Below are 18,084 nucleotides of genomic sequence, written 5' to 3' on the forward strand. Positions count from 1 at the left end.
CTTTCGTTTTGCCTAATGGTAATGGAGGATATGTATTCTCTTTGTTGCACTCGTTGAAAGTTTCTTCATTTATTACTGACATGGGTGATCCGGAATCGATTACTGCTGAAAATTTCGATGAACCTATTTTAATTTCGATGACAGGATGTGAAATAGTTTTCTGAACAACTGGTCTTTCCTGCAAGAGAGTGTCTCTGATGTCGTCAAAAGTAATAACATTTTCGTGAACAACATTTTGCGTGTCAAAGGTAGTGCTTGTGTTACTGGAAGATGTGACCTGTACAGTATCTAGTCACATTCTATCTGACGTGTTATTATTATCAGTAGGATGCTGTGGCATTTCTACTATTTGAACTGTTCTATTACTTCTTTCAGACGTATTACGCTCTGGATGATACCTACTGTCGGGTTCATTCATGAGAATAGGTTCTTGTGGATAATTTTGCTGTTGGTATGACCGACTGTTGTTAGATGTACGCTGAACATTGTCCTCATTATTTTTACGTCTGTCGTAATAGTCATTCCTACACAGTACATTGCGATAGGAATTGAAATACTGTGTTTTCTGTATGTAGTTGTTCCTTTGCTGCCATGCGTTACTATTTGTTGTACCTGGGACTATACGTGCACGTGGCGAAACATTAAAGTTAGGTTGACCTTGTGCATTACATTGTTGGTTAGGTATGCTAACCGGCTGGTTTTGTTGCTGTTGTTGTGAAAAACCTCTATTGTTACTAAAATATGGTTCCTGCTGCTGATAATTTTGACGGTATTGATAATTGGAATTTTGTCTGTTATTAAAGTTTTGGTAGTTCGTTCCTAAAGCATCTGTTACTTTTACTATTGAAATTATGTGGCTGATCGTAATTGCTGTACGTTTGTTGGCCTTGGTTGTTATATGAAAAATTTTTGTTTACGAAAGAATAATCTGATTGCTGCACTTCTAAAAGCTGCAACAGATCTCTGAATGCTGAAATGTTTTCCTTCTGCTGACCCGTTAGAAGTGACACTCTTAATGAGCGTGGTAATTTAGAAATGCATAATTGTATGAGTGCAGATTCACTATACGGTTCACTTAAATACTGGTTTTGTTGGACCATATGCTCAAAAAATTGCGTGACACTGGGAAAATTTGTGTTCTCATAATTCGGTAAACTAATTAGTTGATCTTTTATTCCGCGCTGTGTCGTCTTCGACCAGTACACTGACAGAAAAGCATTCTGAAACTCTTCTACTGAATAGCATTGCCTCGTGATTGGTCTCATATGAGTTGCGGGTTCGCCTTCCAAAAAACTGCAAATAAATTCAAGTTTATGTGTTATGGGCCAAGTCGGTGGAAAAGCAAAGCTAAATTGTTGTATCCAATCTAGCGGATGAATCTGTGTTCTGTCATTTTTAAACACTTTAAATTTTCTCACTGACAAAAAATGTTTATAATCAAAATTGTCGTCTCTGTATGATGGAACAGGTTCATGATTGTAAGAGAATCTATTTCTCTGTGTCTGTTTGGAATCTAAGTCGTATACTCTCTGTTGATTACCTAAATTATACGCACTGTGTGAGTCTGACAAATGTTCACAAAGTGGCGTCTGCTGTGATGTGTTATTAACTTAAATATTTTTCATCTCTGTTACTTCTTGCTGTAAACTTGACAATTTTCTACGCAACGTGTTATTAGACGAATCGATCTCATTAATTGTCTGCTGTAGATTTTGAAATTCAGGTGTGTGATTAAATGAAACTGGTGAAGTATCATCTGATTTGCTGTCATTATTACTTTCAATAGCGTCAATACGACTGGCCAATTCATCACATTTTTCAGTCAATATTTTTACCTGATCATCGCTTTTAGTGTGAGAAGTATTAATCTGTTTTTGTAATTTACATGTGGTTTCATTCAATTTTTTAACGTCACCTTTGATGACATCGCAATCCTGTGTTATTTCTAATTATTCAAATCTGTCTGTCACTGTCTGAATATCTGCTGTGTGTGTATCTGTTTTTGATTTAAGATCAGAAATTTCATCACGTAATTCTGCGTTCAACTGTTCGATGGTATTAATTTTGTCGGACACTGTAGCAATATTGTTGTCTACGTATGTTTTTGCTTTCGCAAACATTTTACGTTTGTCTTCCTGTCTCTGTGCAGTGATTGTTTCCATTACTTGACGTTTTACTTTATTTTGATCCTGAATAAATTTGCGGAAATGCGTATCACTGTTTTGTATGTGAAGATTAAAACGTTCGTCAATCTGAGTGTTCTGTTGGTCGAATTTCACGTCAATCTTTTCATCCATTGTGCGCGAAAGTTCTGCTGTCATTGCTTTAAACTCGTCGCGTAATTGTGTAGCCTTTTCAGAGCATTGTTTAGCGACTCCGCTAATTTCCTCTCTAAGTGTTTCTGTTGTAGCTGTTTGCATTTCCCTTAATTCTTGCGCAAAAGATCTAATTTCTTCGCAACTTTTTCTTGAACAAGCCTCAATTTCCTCGCGTAACTGTTCCTTAGTATCATGACACTGCGTGGCAACGGCTGTAATCTGCTCGCTAAGCTGTCTGGAATTGTTGTCTAATTTTTCATTAAGGCTGTCATGTTTTTCATTAAGCTGTTTGATCTGTTCACAAAGCTGTCTAGAATTGTTGTCTTGTTTTTCACTAAGTTGTTTGAGATCTTCATTATTATTGTCTAGTTTCTCATTCTGTTGTTTAACCTGTTCACTAAGTTGTTTGAAATCTTCACTCTGTTGTCTGAACCTTTATTTAAATTGTTTGTTATCTTCGCTATTTTGTAGCAATATTGCCATAATTTGATCCAAAATAATATTACCTACTCCATTCTCTGTACTGTTTGACGGTGTATTTGCAATTGTCGCGTTTTGTGTGACCAATTGGTCATTCTGTAATTTACAAAAACGTTTATCAGTCGGATGTACACTATCAGACACTATTTCAGAAATAAATAAATCCGTCGTACTTTCAGTACGTTGTCCATTTTTATTAGAAAAATTTGTCTGTACATTATTTGAATTTTCCAAACCGGGTGTATTAAGCTGGGCAGCGCTCATTCCAACAGAACGCCCCGCGTCATCAATTGTCGTCAAATTAACAGAGGAGACAATTGAGTTCGTTTGTTCATCAGTAAGATAATAATCATCATTAGTTGCTGGAATGCATTGATTGTCAGTGAACGCAGGATTGTCATCATTACACTGCGTGTCACAATTACTATCGGTCACGTTGTTTAAGTCGGTAATTTCATTCATAATACCTCGCGATACACTATTCACAGTCTTTCGCGGCATTTTTACAATAGTCAAAATTATTCACAAAACAAATAAGCACAAATGCAAAAAGCAACAAACACAAATACAACAGAGCAACGAATTGCCGATGATCTGAGGAAAGAAAGTCACAAAATTAGTAAAAGCGTTGCGCCAAATGCTAATTATATGTAAGCAAATAAGAGCAGATATCTGACTACGTTTCAGAAGATTCTCAACGAAATACGATCCTGGACTGGGTGTCGCCAAGTGTAACCTCCCCACAAAATTTCGAAAGACAATACTTAAATGTTAATGAGAATAGAACCTAGTGTAACCTCCCAGCAATAATGTATGTCAATTCAATAAAAAATGAGAGAACTAGCAATCTGACCCATGTGTAAGCTGCCCACAAAAATGTAAGACAATTCAATGATAATGAAATCTTAGTGACAATGAAAACGCAAATAGACCGAAATGTCGATCTTAGGCCCTGTTCACTAATTAAACTTAAATTCTTACCTCACTAAAACTGCATCTGCTCTTATTTTTCGCCATAGCTTGGAGGAAATGCATCGCAAAATTCTTTGAACTTAAGTAAATTTTTTCTTTAGGGAATTCCATGGGAAATTTTCTTTCAATAAAATGTTTGTTTTGTTAAAATACTTGGTTTGAAAACAAAATTGTTATTGGGGCGATTCTTGAACAAATTAATTACACTTAAGATGCATTACATTATCAGATGAGCGCAATGCTGCTTCATTACCTTATTTAAAAAATATACCTCGTCCTGAATCTTGACCAGAGGCCCATGTCGACGCCCGCCGACTCCTCACACACAACTGCAACTACCGACTCCCTACATGCAACAACTTTCTCGCAACTGAATCATCTCGCACGCGCTACTACTCTCCAACTGAACACTCGCGCGGTCAAGCGCAGACTAGCAAAAATAACTCTCTGGTCAGAGATTCTGTCATGGCTCGCCATCGCTGGTAATGAATACCCTGCATACATACGTGTTTCAACTGATAGCCGTACAGAGTAGTGCTCTCTAGTGATCTCCTGTAGGAAGCATTTTGATGCATACATACGTGTTTCGACTGATAGCCGTACAGAGTAGTGTTCTCTAGTGATCTCCTGTAGGAAGCATTTTGTATAGTCAACCGACTGTACCGAAGAGAGATTGAGAACTTGCAAGAAAACTTCGTTATGTGGGTTGCATACAAATCAGGCTGATAGCAATTCAGGTCATTCGGATATTTATGAGCATAATACGAGTGTTGGAACTTTAATAGCGGCAACTATTTATTTACAGCTCTCACAAAATAGATACGTGTTTAAAAATTTTACTGACTTCAAAGTTTACTAGCGGAGAAAACAGGTGTTTCCAGCTATTGACTTATAGATCTCCGTTTACGCCCAAACCACTGCTGCTTCTGGCCTTGTGCTTAATGTTTATAAAGTCATATCTCCTGAACAGTGTGTCGTATAATGATATAATTTTGTAGGTAAATTGAGCGGCATATTCAGATACTGCCTGTAAAATGCTTAACGAATGGAATTAGTTGCAAAGAAGTAATAAATTTGAACGTCGAGCATGATGTGACAGTTTTCACACATCTCATTGTTTATGACGTCATATCTCCTGAACTATGCCTTGTAAAATGGTATAATTTTGCACTTTCATTCAGTAGTATATGTGTATACTCTACGTAAAATGTGTCGCGAATATTAGTAGTAAAAAAGTAATAAGTTGTAGCGTCATGCCTCATGTGCTACTTTTACAGCATGATCAGCGGAAAATTAGTAAGTGGTAAACATTTTTCCTTTCGCCGTTTCGTCAGGGTTCTGAGAGAGGAAAAAAATTTCGTAGAGGTTTAAAATTATGTGTAAGGTTTTTTTGCATGTCGCTAAGTACTCCCATTCTCAAGTACTGGGTGAATAAAAGCTGGTATTTCATGCTTAGCTTGACATGAGGGATATGCTTGTTTTTCATCCACACGCCTTCCCCTTGCTCGTCACCTGACAGTAAGTATATGAATACCAAGTTTGTTTGAAATCAGTCCTGTGGTTTAGGAGGAGATGTGGAACACACACACACACACACACACACACACACACACACACACAAGCACATGCATACATCTATTTTTATAATATTTATGGGCTTCCTCATCAGCGAGATGTGCGTTTCATCTGGAAATAACGTGATGAAATGTTCTGTTTTCACTGGCAATCGAACCCGCACCCATTCTGTTGTTGACTACACACCAAAGGATATAGCTACTGAATTCGTTTTCACCATTCTAGAGGAATTGCACTTGCAAAATCTGAATACGTAATTCAAAAATGGTTCAAATGGCTCTGAGCACTATGGGACTTAACATCTGAGGTCATCAGTCCCCTAGAACTTAGAACTACTTAAACCTAACTAACCTAAGGTCATTACACACATCCATGCCCGAGGTAGGATTCGAACCTGCGACCGTAGCAGTCGCGCGGTTCCGGACTGAAGCGCCTAGAACCGCTCGGCCACCATGGCCGGTAATATACGTAATTAAGCTGACATTTATGGGATATTTTACTCTTTAAACAGACTAAGTTTAAGTCCCAAATGTCATACCTCTTACTCAGTGTACTAAAGAGTAATAAAAGGTACCTGAAGTTTTCGCTGAATTTTGTCTATATGTTAAACATCAATATTTTACATTTTATAGATTGACGCGGTGCAATGCCCAGACGATTTTTAATCTTCTTGACACCGACTGCCGAAGCCTAGATGGTTATGTCTGCATTATATTTCGCTATAATATTCTTTTTTAGTGTCTGAGAAAATGTGTTACCCGGCCCTCACTGAGATTCAAACCTTGATATGTGGCCCACATTGTCCACTAATAAATTATAAACGGAGAAATCTTCGTGCTACAGGAAGATAGAAAAAAAGAATGTTTGAGACCCAAAATAAATTTTATAACCCAGACTTTAATACAGACGTAGATCATTTATTTATTTCACTAGTAATACAATAGGATCCAAGACTGAATTTTACCTCATGTACACCCTATTGATTCTGTAACTCTACCTTCCTGATGGAATGGGATTGCTTGAAGACAGCTGTAATTTTATTTAACAATTTCACTTAACTACAAGTTTCGATGCCTCATTGGCACCATCTTCAGCCCCGTGTACACGAAACTAGTTAAGTCATATAGTGATTTGTATTATTGTAGGGATCGCTATATCCAACTGATTTCCGTAGACTTCTTCTCAGTAAATGTGGACCCTTCATACCTACCGAGAAGAACTCTGCTCGATGACTTATCTATTTTCATGTATAGTGGCCTGAAGATGGTACCAATGAGGTACAGAACTGGTAGCTGAATAAAATTATTAAATGAAATTGCAATGCTGGCATATATTTTCTTCAAAACATACCCTGAGGGTGATATTTGTAAAACATCTCTGGACTGCCCAATTTGTGCTCATGAAGGCATTAAAAAAAAGTGAAGTCTTATGGCGTAGTTGGCCGGGAGACACCTAAGAGCAGGTTCAGCAGCCTAATCGGAAGGATTTTTTCCTATCCTTGGCTCACACTGTCACTTTCCCTTCGCGAAGTGTGAGAGTTGTGCATCGAAGAGGATCTTCTAAGTATCGGTGACTGTAATGAGCGTATGTTTAGTGTGGTGACATGTTTATGTAGGATGTTACTGCGAGAAATGTGTGGAAGAAACACATAGCCTATTTCTCTCAAACATCACCATGGAGGCTGTCGACCTTAACGTCCCATCAAAGGCCGTCACTTTATGAGTCACTGAAGAGAGGTTTGGTACTTAATCCAGGACGTTACCTCTAAGACTGGTGATCAGGAAGTTTGCAACACGACTCCTCTCGTTTGCCGTGAGGGCAAAGGGAAGGTAACTAACAGCACACGGCGTACCCAGGCGGTTACCTATCGAAGCACTGGCCACGCGCTATGCTGCTTCTGCGATGTGACAAGAATCATTGTATTCAACATCGTACGGCTGTTGTTTCCAATTAAAGGATTTATCTGATAAAAAGCGACATCGGTTCAAAAATAACGCACTGTAGACGTTAAACTATAGGGAAAATGGCAGTCTATTTTATTGATGCTTGTCGCCTCTCGAATCACAGTCTTAATGTTCAGCACTTCGCTTTTAGTGCAGTTTGTGGCGGTCACCAACAAGCACACAGTTTATTCGCACTCTCGGCCCACTACTGCCGTAATCCGCACTTTTAGCCTTTCTTTGGCCTCATGATAGACGATCTAGCTATAGTACTCCGTCGTTAACTACACATAACGGCCGGAATGGAATGGTGGAACTGCCCGGCCTAGCGATGACATCATCAATATCCTTCGAGTGAGGGCCGACCATCTACATAACTGTCGCCCCGACAACGCGCTCCACAAGTGTCCCTCCTGAAAGATGAAACTGCATCTGAATGCCGATAACATAACAGAGGAACGGTGGTGGTTAGTCACTGTATTATCAATAACGTTGCAATTATGTACTCACGGAGAAAACTATTGAATTATCTTCCGTCTAAACGTATTATAATCATTAGTTAAATACTGTTAGAGTCGTTAAAATATATTTTTCATCTATGATCTTTGTATCCCAGAACATTGGCTAATAATGAAGTTATTTTTATTTTATAGTTATCCTCAGAAAAATTGACATCTGATGCTGCTTAAAGACCCTTTCTATGGTGGTTCAGTGGATTCAGTCTTCTGCTTTATACATCTGTACAATACAGGCTTTCTCCTCCAGTTAGGAATCAAACCGTAAATTTCGATTATGGTTCTGCATCAGCTATGGAATACATCATAATAAATGAAAATTTGGGGACTCGAACCCGAATTTCCCACTTGTCACTGGCATGGTATGGCACAAAGTTTTGTTTGTTCTGAAACATTTTCCAGCTGATGTAGAACCATAAGACCAGTTTGCGAGGTCATTCTTAAACGAATGCGACTGTTGATCGTAAACGCAGTATGTCAGAAATTGTTCGGCAGTATTTCATGTCCGATGTTTACATTGGGCAGGAGCATTGCTGAATGCCTAAAGACTCAAGCTGCTGATGCTGACTGTCAACAATTCAAGTCACAACTCAGTTTGTGGCGCATGATGGCTTACTATGCGCAACAACAAAATTATGAGTGGTAGTAACTGCAGCTTTCCAGAACGAATTCTTTGCACCAGGACCTGACCATATGTTTTCAGGCCATGGTAGGCAGCCATCAATAGATGAGAGTCTGAAAAGTTTTGGAGGAGGACAAGAAAACATGATGTCGAACAATATGCCAGTAACTGCTTACCTTGTGTGCAATGACCTGATCCCGATCTTAGCCACCGTTTGAGTCCATTACATCTACCAGAAGCATCTAAACCATTTGAAATGCCTGGAATGGATATTTTAGTGTCATTTAACAAAATACCAACAGGAAATGATTACATATTGACAATAATTGGCCAGTTCTACCATCATACAGTAATGATACAATTCTTGACTAAAAACCAAGTACAGTTGCTCAAGCATCAGTAACTAATTAGCTATTCACATGTGCCATTCAGGACACATGAATTACATATGAGGGTACCAATTTCGTATCTGATCTTATGAAGGAAATTGCGTTGATTGGTCCGAATTTGCAAGCAGTGAGCAAGCTCCTTCCACCCTCTAGCCAATGAAAAAACAGAGAGAGTTCATCACATGATTTTGAAGATGTTGAGCTATTATGTCAGCAGTAATCGCGAAAATTGGTACGTATATTTTAATTTTGTACGTGTCATGCACAATTCTAAACTCCATACGGCTACTGGTCTTTCGCCAAATGCGGTAATATATGGAAGAAAAATGACTTCACCTTTCTAAGTGATTAAGCTGAAGCTTGGATCTAGCTTGGATCTCAGATCGAATCAATAAAAAAGTTTGCTAAGGAATTAAGAGGCATCTGGCAACAAGTAAAACGTGCCTTAGGACGACCAGAGCAGGTAAGACAACAGGTAAGGGAAGTTACGGCAATATAGTTTTGGCCAATGGTTATTAGTGATGAATGCATCCACACCAAAAGCAAAACGAATAAATGATTGACCCGTTACCACAAACGATACCAAATAGAAGAAATGACAGCATCCGTCAGTGTTAAAATACAGATACCAAGGAATATTTCTATTATTCACGTGGGGGCGCATTAAGCCTTTTAATAGAGCTGTTGATGGACTGCCACAGGTAGCAGCATCATGTGCAGTAGAGAGCATGAAGCACTGTGGAACAAAGAAGAAACAGACAGCTGATGACAAGAGTATATCTTATGTCTTATGACCGTAGGCCAAATCACTACATAATATTTGAGATTGTTGTTTGCCTATGTTGCGCTACCTTTATTGTTGTGTAGATTATTAGAAAGTCATCCAGTTTTATTTTGTTCTATTTGTAGTATGTTTTAAAGTGTTTTTTATTGTTAGTCATCAAGGGATCGATACAATGTTGTTTTGTATATGGAGGTTGTATAGTTTTATCCAGCTAAGCTCGCCTCCTGGAGGGAGGGGAAGATAGTGTAAAGTGCCCTTTCTCTTGAACCGCATACCAATGGGTACAGACGTGGACCAAAGATGTATTAATAATTTCAGAGCAAGGACATGGCTACGCGTTGTCATTCGAACACCTACAGTGATGCCGCAGGGAAAGTGTTACGGTATGCCCAAGTAGGGTGATACAGACTGGGCTTACAGGCATCCAAGGTCCAATTATTTCTGGGAAGAAACGGAAAAAGTGATTGCCAAAGGTAAGTGTTAATGCTGTATCCACCATTTCCGGAGAGTAGGCACCCACTGGGTCTACTCAACTTTTTCACCAGAAGTAGTCACAGTAAACTGTTATGAACATGGGAAACGAACAGTTACGAATAGAGTGGAATTATGGGTAGCAGAATAATAATAAACAGTACAACTTGTGACTTAGGAGGCACGAAATTTCGTCGACCGAACTTAAGTGGGAAAAACCTATGTTGTACTGACCGAAGAGGCCGCTAGAGGCGCTGCCTAGCCAAAATTTAACCTTCATAAACAATACCCTGAATCCAGACATTCTACACTCACTAGAAACATACAGGAATACCGCGATAAACAACACGACTACAAGCATGACAGATTTCGATCGCTGGCCGGAGTGGTCGGGCGGTTCTAGGTGCTTCAGTCTGGAACCGCGCGACCGCTACAGCCGCAGGTTCGAATCCTGCCTCGGGCATGGATGTGTGTCATGTCCTTAGGCTAGTTAGCTTTAAGTAGTTATAAGTTCTAGAGGACTGATGACCTCAGATGTTAAGTCCCATAGTGCTCAGAGCCATTTGAACCATTTAAACCAGGTTTCGATCTGTGCACCATTTAGATTTACCCATGCATCATTACCCGTTGAATGGTTTGTAAATAAAGCTCAGTCGGAGTAATGGAGTTACATTTAAACTAATAGATACACCTACATATATAAGAATAATTGTGTTAGTGTATAAGGAATGACTTTTGCAAAGCCTGATATTATTGTTTAGTTATATCAAGTACTGAAGATCAGCTGTATGACAACGGAAGAACGACTAAGGTTGTATAATGTGTAACTATTGGCGCAAAATATACAGGATGAGGTTATTAGAGATATTCCAAACCGAAAACTTCGAGACGAATTTTCTGAAGGCCGGAGGAAATGTTATGCCCCAGGATAATACTCTTGGTGGACACTAAAAATTCGTCCATGTTCTACCTTAGCAGCTCTCGAAAGCCGAAAAGCTATGTTAATGACCAGTAGACTGCCAGCTAGGGAAATGCTGAGCGAGGTGCAGCAAATATGAGACCTATCGCAGCATGGGGAAACAACCTAGCAGACAGCTCTGCAACCGAAGCATAATGACATAATGCAAGGTGAGAATACCGTCATACTAGTGGCAAAGGAGTGTTCTGTAAGGAAGGCTAGGTGCATTGTAACACTAAGTATTCAGGTGTTGAGCCTCTGAAATATGTGATTGCGAAAATCTGAAGTCACTAGGATTACTGACAACGAGGGAAAATCAAGACACATGACGTCAAAGACAACCCCAGAGCCACAGAGTGCACAGGAAGGGCCAACATAAATACCCTCCCTCTTCATAACTAATGCTTGACTGCCCAGTGTATAGTCTCAGCCCTCGTATCAGTTGCAGCTTTCCAGCGAGAGGAGAGGCTATGGAGGTCGACGCTCAGTGCGCCTAGCTGTCTTCAATCGTCTATGGAACGATGAGTACGGCTGGAAGGATGCTGCTGCTGCCAGCTGAGCTGCCAACTTCTGAGGCGACTCTGATGGGGCGGGGAGCCATTAAATGTCTTTGTGTTGTGTTTTCGGACATTTCGGCGAATACGAGCTGGTGCTGCATCATGCATGATCCACATATTGAATCAGTGTTCTAGTATGAAAGGGAAGCCGTTTTGATGGGAAATTAAGATATCTTGCACCAGTCACCTTGTTTCATAGTATGTAAGGTCTTATTAGTGCAACGAAAATGTTTCTGCACATAAATTAAATGAAAATTGGCACTAATGCATTGCTTCTTCAACTGCTAGTCAATTTGCACCAATTCGCTCAAGTTGGCTATGAAAATTGACAAAACCTTCTGGCGTGAAACTAGCCTCATTGTTAATCAGTGTCTTTCTTGTGAAAAGTGGATGTTCACCACATCTTTGCAAAAGTGATTCCTGTATATTTTGGCTAGCTGATCTTGTGGTCGAGGGGTTTGGTCACACTATTCATGATATGATTACTGTTCATACAGGATCACCCAGACTAGATGATAAATGCTGAAATTCTGAATAAAATTCTGGACCTTCACCGTTACAATACAGGAGTGTCAATGGTTTGAGGTCTTTCACCATCCACCGGTGGTGGACCTTTGGAGCTAGAGTCTGCTAGTTGGCATGTGCTTGTACGCATGTGCAACTCGTCCATCGCTCGAATTTCACATTGTTTCACATGTTCATAAACATCATGATTCCGCCCTTTGGCATACGGACACCATAAAACCAATCACTCCTCAGCAGTCCATATGGTGGCACGCATTTGCCATAACATTGGAATAGTTGCATGTTTTAAATATCGTTCTGTACTGAGTCTCTGGATGATAATTCCAGTGTGGCATCATCACTCTACTTACACACTGACCATGGATGCAACCATGGATGCAGTATTGGTTCAATTGTTGATGTTTTCAAGGGATTCACTGTCATTGTCCTGATCCTCCATATGCTCAAATTGTGGTACAATTCTTCGCACTGCTCATCAGGTAACGCCACCCTAACACCTCACTCAGCATTATCAACTTCCACTATAAACTCAAAATTTAGGCCTTTCGACGGACTACTAGTTACATGATATGCAGTGGCGAAGATTAACATTCTGAAATGAAGAAGAAGAATTATATACATACGATTTTCCTAAAAACAAGTAGTGAAGTACTGATGGGGAGGAGTACCAGATTCTGAGGCAATCCTGAGAGTCCGCTGTCCCCTTGACCTTGAGGGCCAGGTCCACCATCTTGGATTGTGACATCATAGGTAGAGTTCCAATTCTATCAAGTGCTTCCTGTGATCTCACCTGCATGAGCGAGAGTCACATCCAATGCTCACACATCTGGTTCTGTGTCTCCTTGCTTTGGGGGCAGCTTCCACCATCTTGGTTCGCCATCTTGAAAAACATCTGGCAACCATGCAGTGCCAGTATCCTCAACCAAAAAGACTACTGGCTTTGAATCTCCCAGAAATGGGACAAGTAGTATAAATGCATAAGAGAGGGAAAGGGGGATAGGGGCATATCTGGCAATAGTGCAGACTGTGCCAGAAAACACAAAACAGTCGTATTGGCATTGATTAAAAATGTGTTCAACATAAACTAAGGAGGCAATACCAGAAAAACAAACAGCCTATAAATATTTTTCAAAGCCTCTCCCAGGAAAGAAACAAATCTGTAAACAAGGAAGGAATTACACAAAAGGAGTAAGCCCACCAGCAGACCTGGGACATACGCATCAGTAATCAGAACATCATAATCATGGCTATCAGTGGATAGCACGTAAATTGTATGGAAGATTGTAACTACAGTATAAATTATTACAACTGTTTAACATGTGCTGGCAGGAAAAAGCTGTACAACGAAATCGGAAGAAAGTGGAAGTAATATCGATATATAAAAAAGGAGGAAAGATGTATCAGAAAACTATAAAGGGATAAGCGTATATAATAAGGCAAATGAAATTAATGCAAGAATTTTAAGTTCAAGACCGGGAACAGTAGAAGTCTGTTTACTGTGGAAGAATGGTCAGATTTAGAAAGAGACGATAGGCGACTGGTGCAGTACTTATTTTACAAATACTCATTGAAAAACAAAGAGATTTTAACAAACAGGAGCATATTGTTTTTATAGAGTTTGAAAAATCGGTAGTTAATGTGGTTATAGAATAGTTATCAGTGATGGTATACAAAGGTTACGCTTTAAAACATACGAGGGTTATTCCAAAAGTAAGGTCCGATTGATTGCCAAATTGAAACCACAGTGAACATCAGAAATGTTTTACTTGTAACAATTAGCTACACCTTTCAGCTACTTCTCTACGTAGTCGCCGTTCTGACTTAGACTTTTGTCATAGCGTTATACCAACTTTTCAATAGCCTCATCATAGAAGGCAGCCGCCAGTGCTTTCCGCCAATTCTCCACGCTGGCCTACACCTCGTTGTCTGTGTCAAAATGTTGTCTTCAAAGACAGCGGTTCATGTGACCAGAGATGAAACTCAGGGGGAGACAATTGCGGACTGTATTGTGGGTAATCTAACATTTCCATTTGAAAACGATGCAGGAGCATCTTCATTGCCCCTGCAGAATGCGGCTGAGAATTGTCGTGAAGACGAAACAGCACGACAGTTATGTAATGTTAGCTGCATAGCTTCAGGCGAAATTTCTCACCAGACCCTCGTACTTGGCGGCAGACACTATTTTCTAGACATCTTTACGCACTCACTGCGAGCTCAGAAATGAGAAGAGCGACGTGATGCTAACTGGGGTTATACTAGAGACACTACCCAACACATCTGTGCAAAGCTTTATCGGATTTTCATAGTCATTTCCATTTCGCGACCGATCGGACCTTACTTTTGGAATAACCCTCGTACATCAGGTATCAAAAGCTTGTACCACCATCCCCACACCTTCGGCGATATTTCTTATTCTTTCTTAAAGCGTAATTTGCCCCTTCTTTAAATTCATTTTTAATATTTGTTCATTCTTCTTTAGGGGTATCCTGGAAAGCTATTGTTCTATCTTTTCTTAATCTATTCTGATAAAGATCCCTAACACCTTTATCCTGGAATAAATATGCTACATAGACCAGTTTTGGCTTTTGTGTAGTAAAAGGTTTCGTCTGCTTTGATTTAATAAAAGAGTGAGCTTGACATAATACAAGATGTGCATGTATACTTTTCTATCTTTTGTTGACCTTGTTTTCTTCTGTTCGCTAGCACAGCATCTATAACTGATCAAGAATCCTCTACTGGTCCAGTTATATTTCTAAATGTCTTTTTTCTAAAAAAGAATCAGTCGTTTTTAAATAATTAAGAGTGGAAAAATCTCTTCGTACAGTAACTGCCAATTGTGATTACAAGTGGTTTCTCTCTATATTCTAATAACATTTGATACTACAGTGTTTCCTGCCCTTACTTTTAGGTCACCAAACGGAAAGACTTCACGGGTGTTGATTACGGGGTGCCATAAAAGGTAACGGATTCGTAGTGAAAGTTAATTAAATAACACTCCATCATATTCTAGGTGGTACGGAAGACATACCACACATCCATGGAGCGATAAGCCTGATCGAGGTAGTCCCACAGATTACCGATTGGGTTTAAATCCAGTGAGTTTGGTGGCCAGGGAAGTACGTGACATCGTCCATTACTACAATAGTGGGCACTGAATCATCGAGACGGGACAATGGATTAATGCTAACATTTCACCTCGTCCTATGATACTCGATTCTTAATTAAAGAGGTCATAGCTGTGTGTGTACACATCGTTACCCAGGCGAACGGCTACTCGAATTAAACGTACGTCTTTAGACCGTAGTGTGATCTGTTCAACTCAACGAGTTTGATGCACTACAAACATTTTCAAAGTGACGGCGACACAAGCCTATCTGCAAACTATATGAAAACTAAAATCGATGTGTAATCATAAATGAATTGAAGTAGACACGATCTTCATAACTCTAATTTGGTGGACAGTATCTTATTACGCTATTTCTTTGAAGTATTTTAGAGTTTGGAGTTAGATGTTCCGTTTCTGATTTTAACAAACTTTATAAGTAAATACTTATATGGGGTAAAAATAAATGTCGTGTGACTAGGACCTCCCGCCGGGTAGACCATTCGCCGTGTGCAAGTCTTTCGATTTGACGCCACTTCGGCGATTTGCGCGTCGATGGGGATGAAATGATGATGATTAGGACAACACAACACCCAGTCCCTGAGCGGAGAAAATCTCCGACCCAGCCGGAAATCGAGAATCGAACCCGGGCCATTAGGATTGACATTCTGTCGCGCTGACCACTTTTATTTTTTATTTTTTTCGGTATCCTTCGTTGCGTTGGTCTGGGCGGACATCACAGGACATCCGTTCAAGTTGATCGTTGTTTCCCTCACTCAGTTCTTTTTTTATTACAGAGGGCTAGTGATTCTCTGAACTACTCAGCTACCGGGAGCGGACTATATGGGAGTCATACTTATACTATCAGACTTTGGTAACATGGTGGTGTTTACGTAATACTGCACAAGTTATTTTTTTTTTATTACATAGGACATCAGCAAACTATTTTGCATACATCTGTGTAGAATAACCACTCCGAAAAGACAGCGTGATTTTAATATGCATCTTCATTTTGTTCTTTCATTCCATCACTTATCAAGGGTGAAGTTAACTAGCAGCGTTGTTATAATCGTACAATATTTTAAATTACAGCTAGTGAAGCAAAACTAATTACCGCTAGTAGGGTTCCGCATAATGACGTTGCTGGCAGGTGATGCGGTAATGACAGTACTAGATAGTTAGAATTAAAGTGCAGCGACTCACGGAGATCCAGTGTGGACTGTAATCATCATATGGCAGCGAAACTTTTGATAGATATTCTAGTCTGTTAATGAGGAACCGATTAAAGCTGGAATTAGTTCCAATTTTGGCCACCAGGTGCAAATATGGCGTTGTGAATGCAAGAAAGTCATACAGAAATTTTTTCATATGTAGTGGATTAGGAACGGGACGTTGGTAGGAAAGGTCAAACAAGTGAGAAAGGCATCAAGTTGATTTTATTGTTAACTGCCACTTCTAAAATTTGCTCAGTACGTCCACCGGATATGTCGACGAGAACCTGCATCCATACAACGACGTGATCAACAGTTATTCGCGACAGTTCCCGTGGGATCTGAGCAAAGTGTTTCTGTATACTGCCTCTCAAATCAGTTAGAGACGGAAGGTGTCCCACGAAAACGCTTTCCTTATGATTTTGCCAGACACAAAATTCACACGGATTCCGATTAGTTTACCTTGAACGCCATGCATCTGGAAAACCTTTGGGGATAACACTTTCGTGGAAAGTTGCATTAAGCAGATATTTGACTGGGCGAGCGTCAGAGGGAGTTGTCCTACGTTACATGAAAACAAAAGTTTCTACACAGTTTCGCTCTTCCAAAGCAACAATCATAAGCAGTCCAAGGATATCTTGATAAACTGCAGATGTCACAGTACATTTGACGGGGCCACTCCCTGTATTCTCTTCAAAGAAGGACGGATCGAGAACAAAGGTGCTTATGAATCCATACCACTCAATCATATACGGCGGGTGCAAATGGCCACTGGTGAACAACATGTGTCTTAATATTACCTCAAATCTGCTTTTCTGTGTATTCACCGCATCCTGTATTGTAAAATGCGTCTTGTCACTCCATAGAATATTGCCTGGCTGCATATCAACTTCTTCGATCTGTGCCAGAAACCGAAGGGCAAATTGCGGTGGATCATGAGGTTTCAGTCTGGACCTTGTACGGGTAACAGCGTAAAATACACCGCAAAACATTCCGTACCGTTTTCTCATAGGGTTGCATATGGAAGACTGAACTTCACACTACTGGTTGTTCCAGGTAGCTGTTCGAAAACACGCAAGCTCCTGATGTGGTCCGTAGTAATTTAGAACGCGGTTACTGGAAATAACAAATTCTGACTTGACAATTGTTCATTGCCGGAATATGTGTTCTAAAGATCGAGGTTCAGGTGCACGATGAAAGTAGAATTTTAAACAAAAGTTAACAAATCCCGCCAATGATGGATCGGAAGCCACAGTCCTTTTGTGTATTCTCCACAATCAATCTAAAAATGTTCTGAAACTGACAAGTTAATACAACAAAATTAAGGAGAGAATGACTGAATCGTTAACGTAATGAGTACAGAAAAAACTACACTACTTGCTACACCACGAAGATGACGTGCTACAGACGCGAAATTTAACCGACAGGAAGAAGATGCTGTGATATGCAAATGTTAGCTTTTCAGAGCATTCACACAAGGTTGGCGCCGGTGGCGACACCTATAGCGTGCTGACGTGAGGAACGTTTCCAACCAATATCTCATACACAAACAGCAGTTGACTGGCGTTGCCTGCTGAAACGTTGTTGTGATGCCTCGTGTAAGGAGGAGAAATGCGTACCATCACGTTTCCGACTTTGATAAAGGTCGTATTGTAACCTATCGC

Source organism: Schistocerca americana, chromosome 3 (genome assembly GCF_021461395.2).
Source record: "Schistocerca americana isolate TAMUIC-IGC-003095 chromosome 3, iqSchAmer2.1, whole genome shotgun sequence".
Classification (NCBI taxonomy): domain Eukaryota; kingdom Metazoa; phylum Arthropoda; class Insecta; order Orthoptera; family Acrididae; genus Schistocerca; species Schistocerca americana.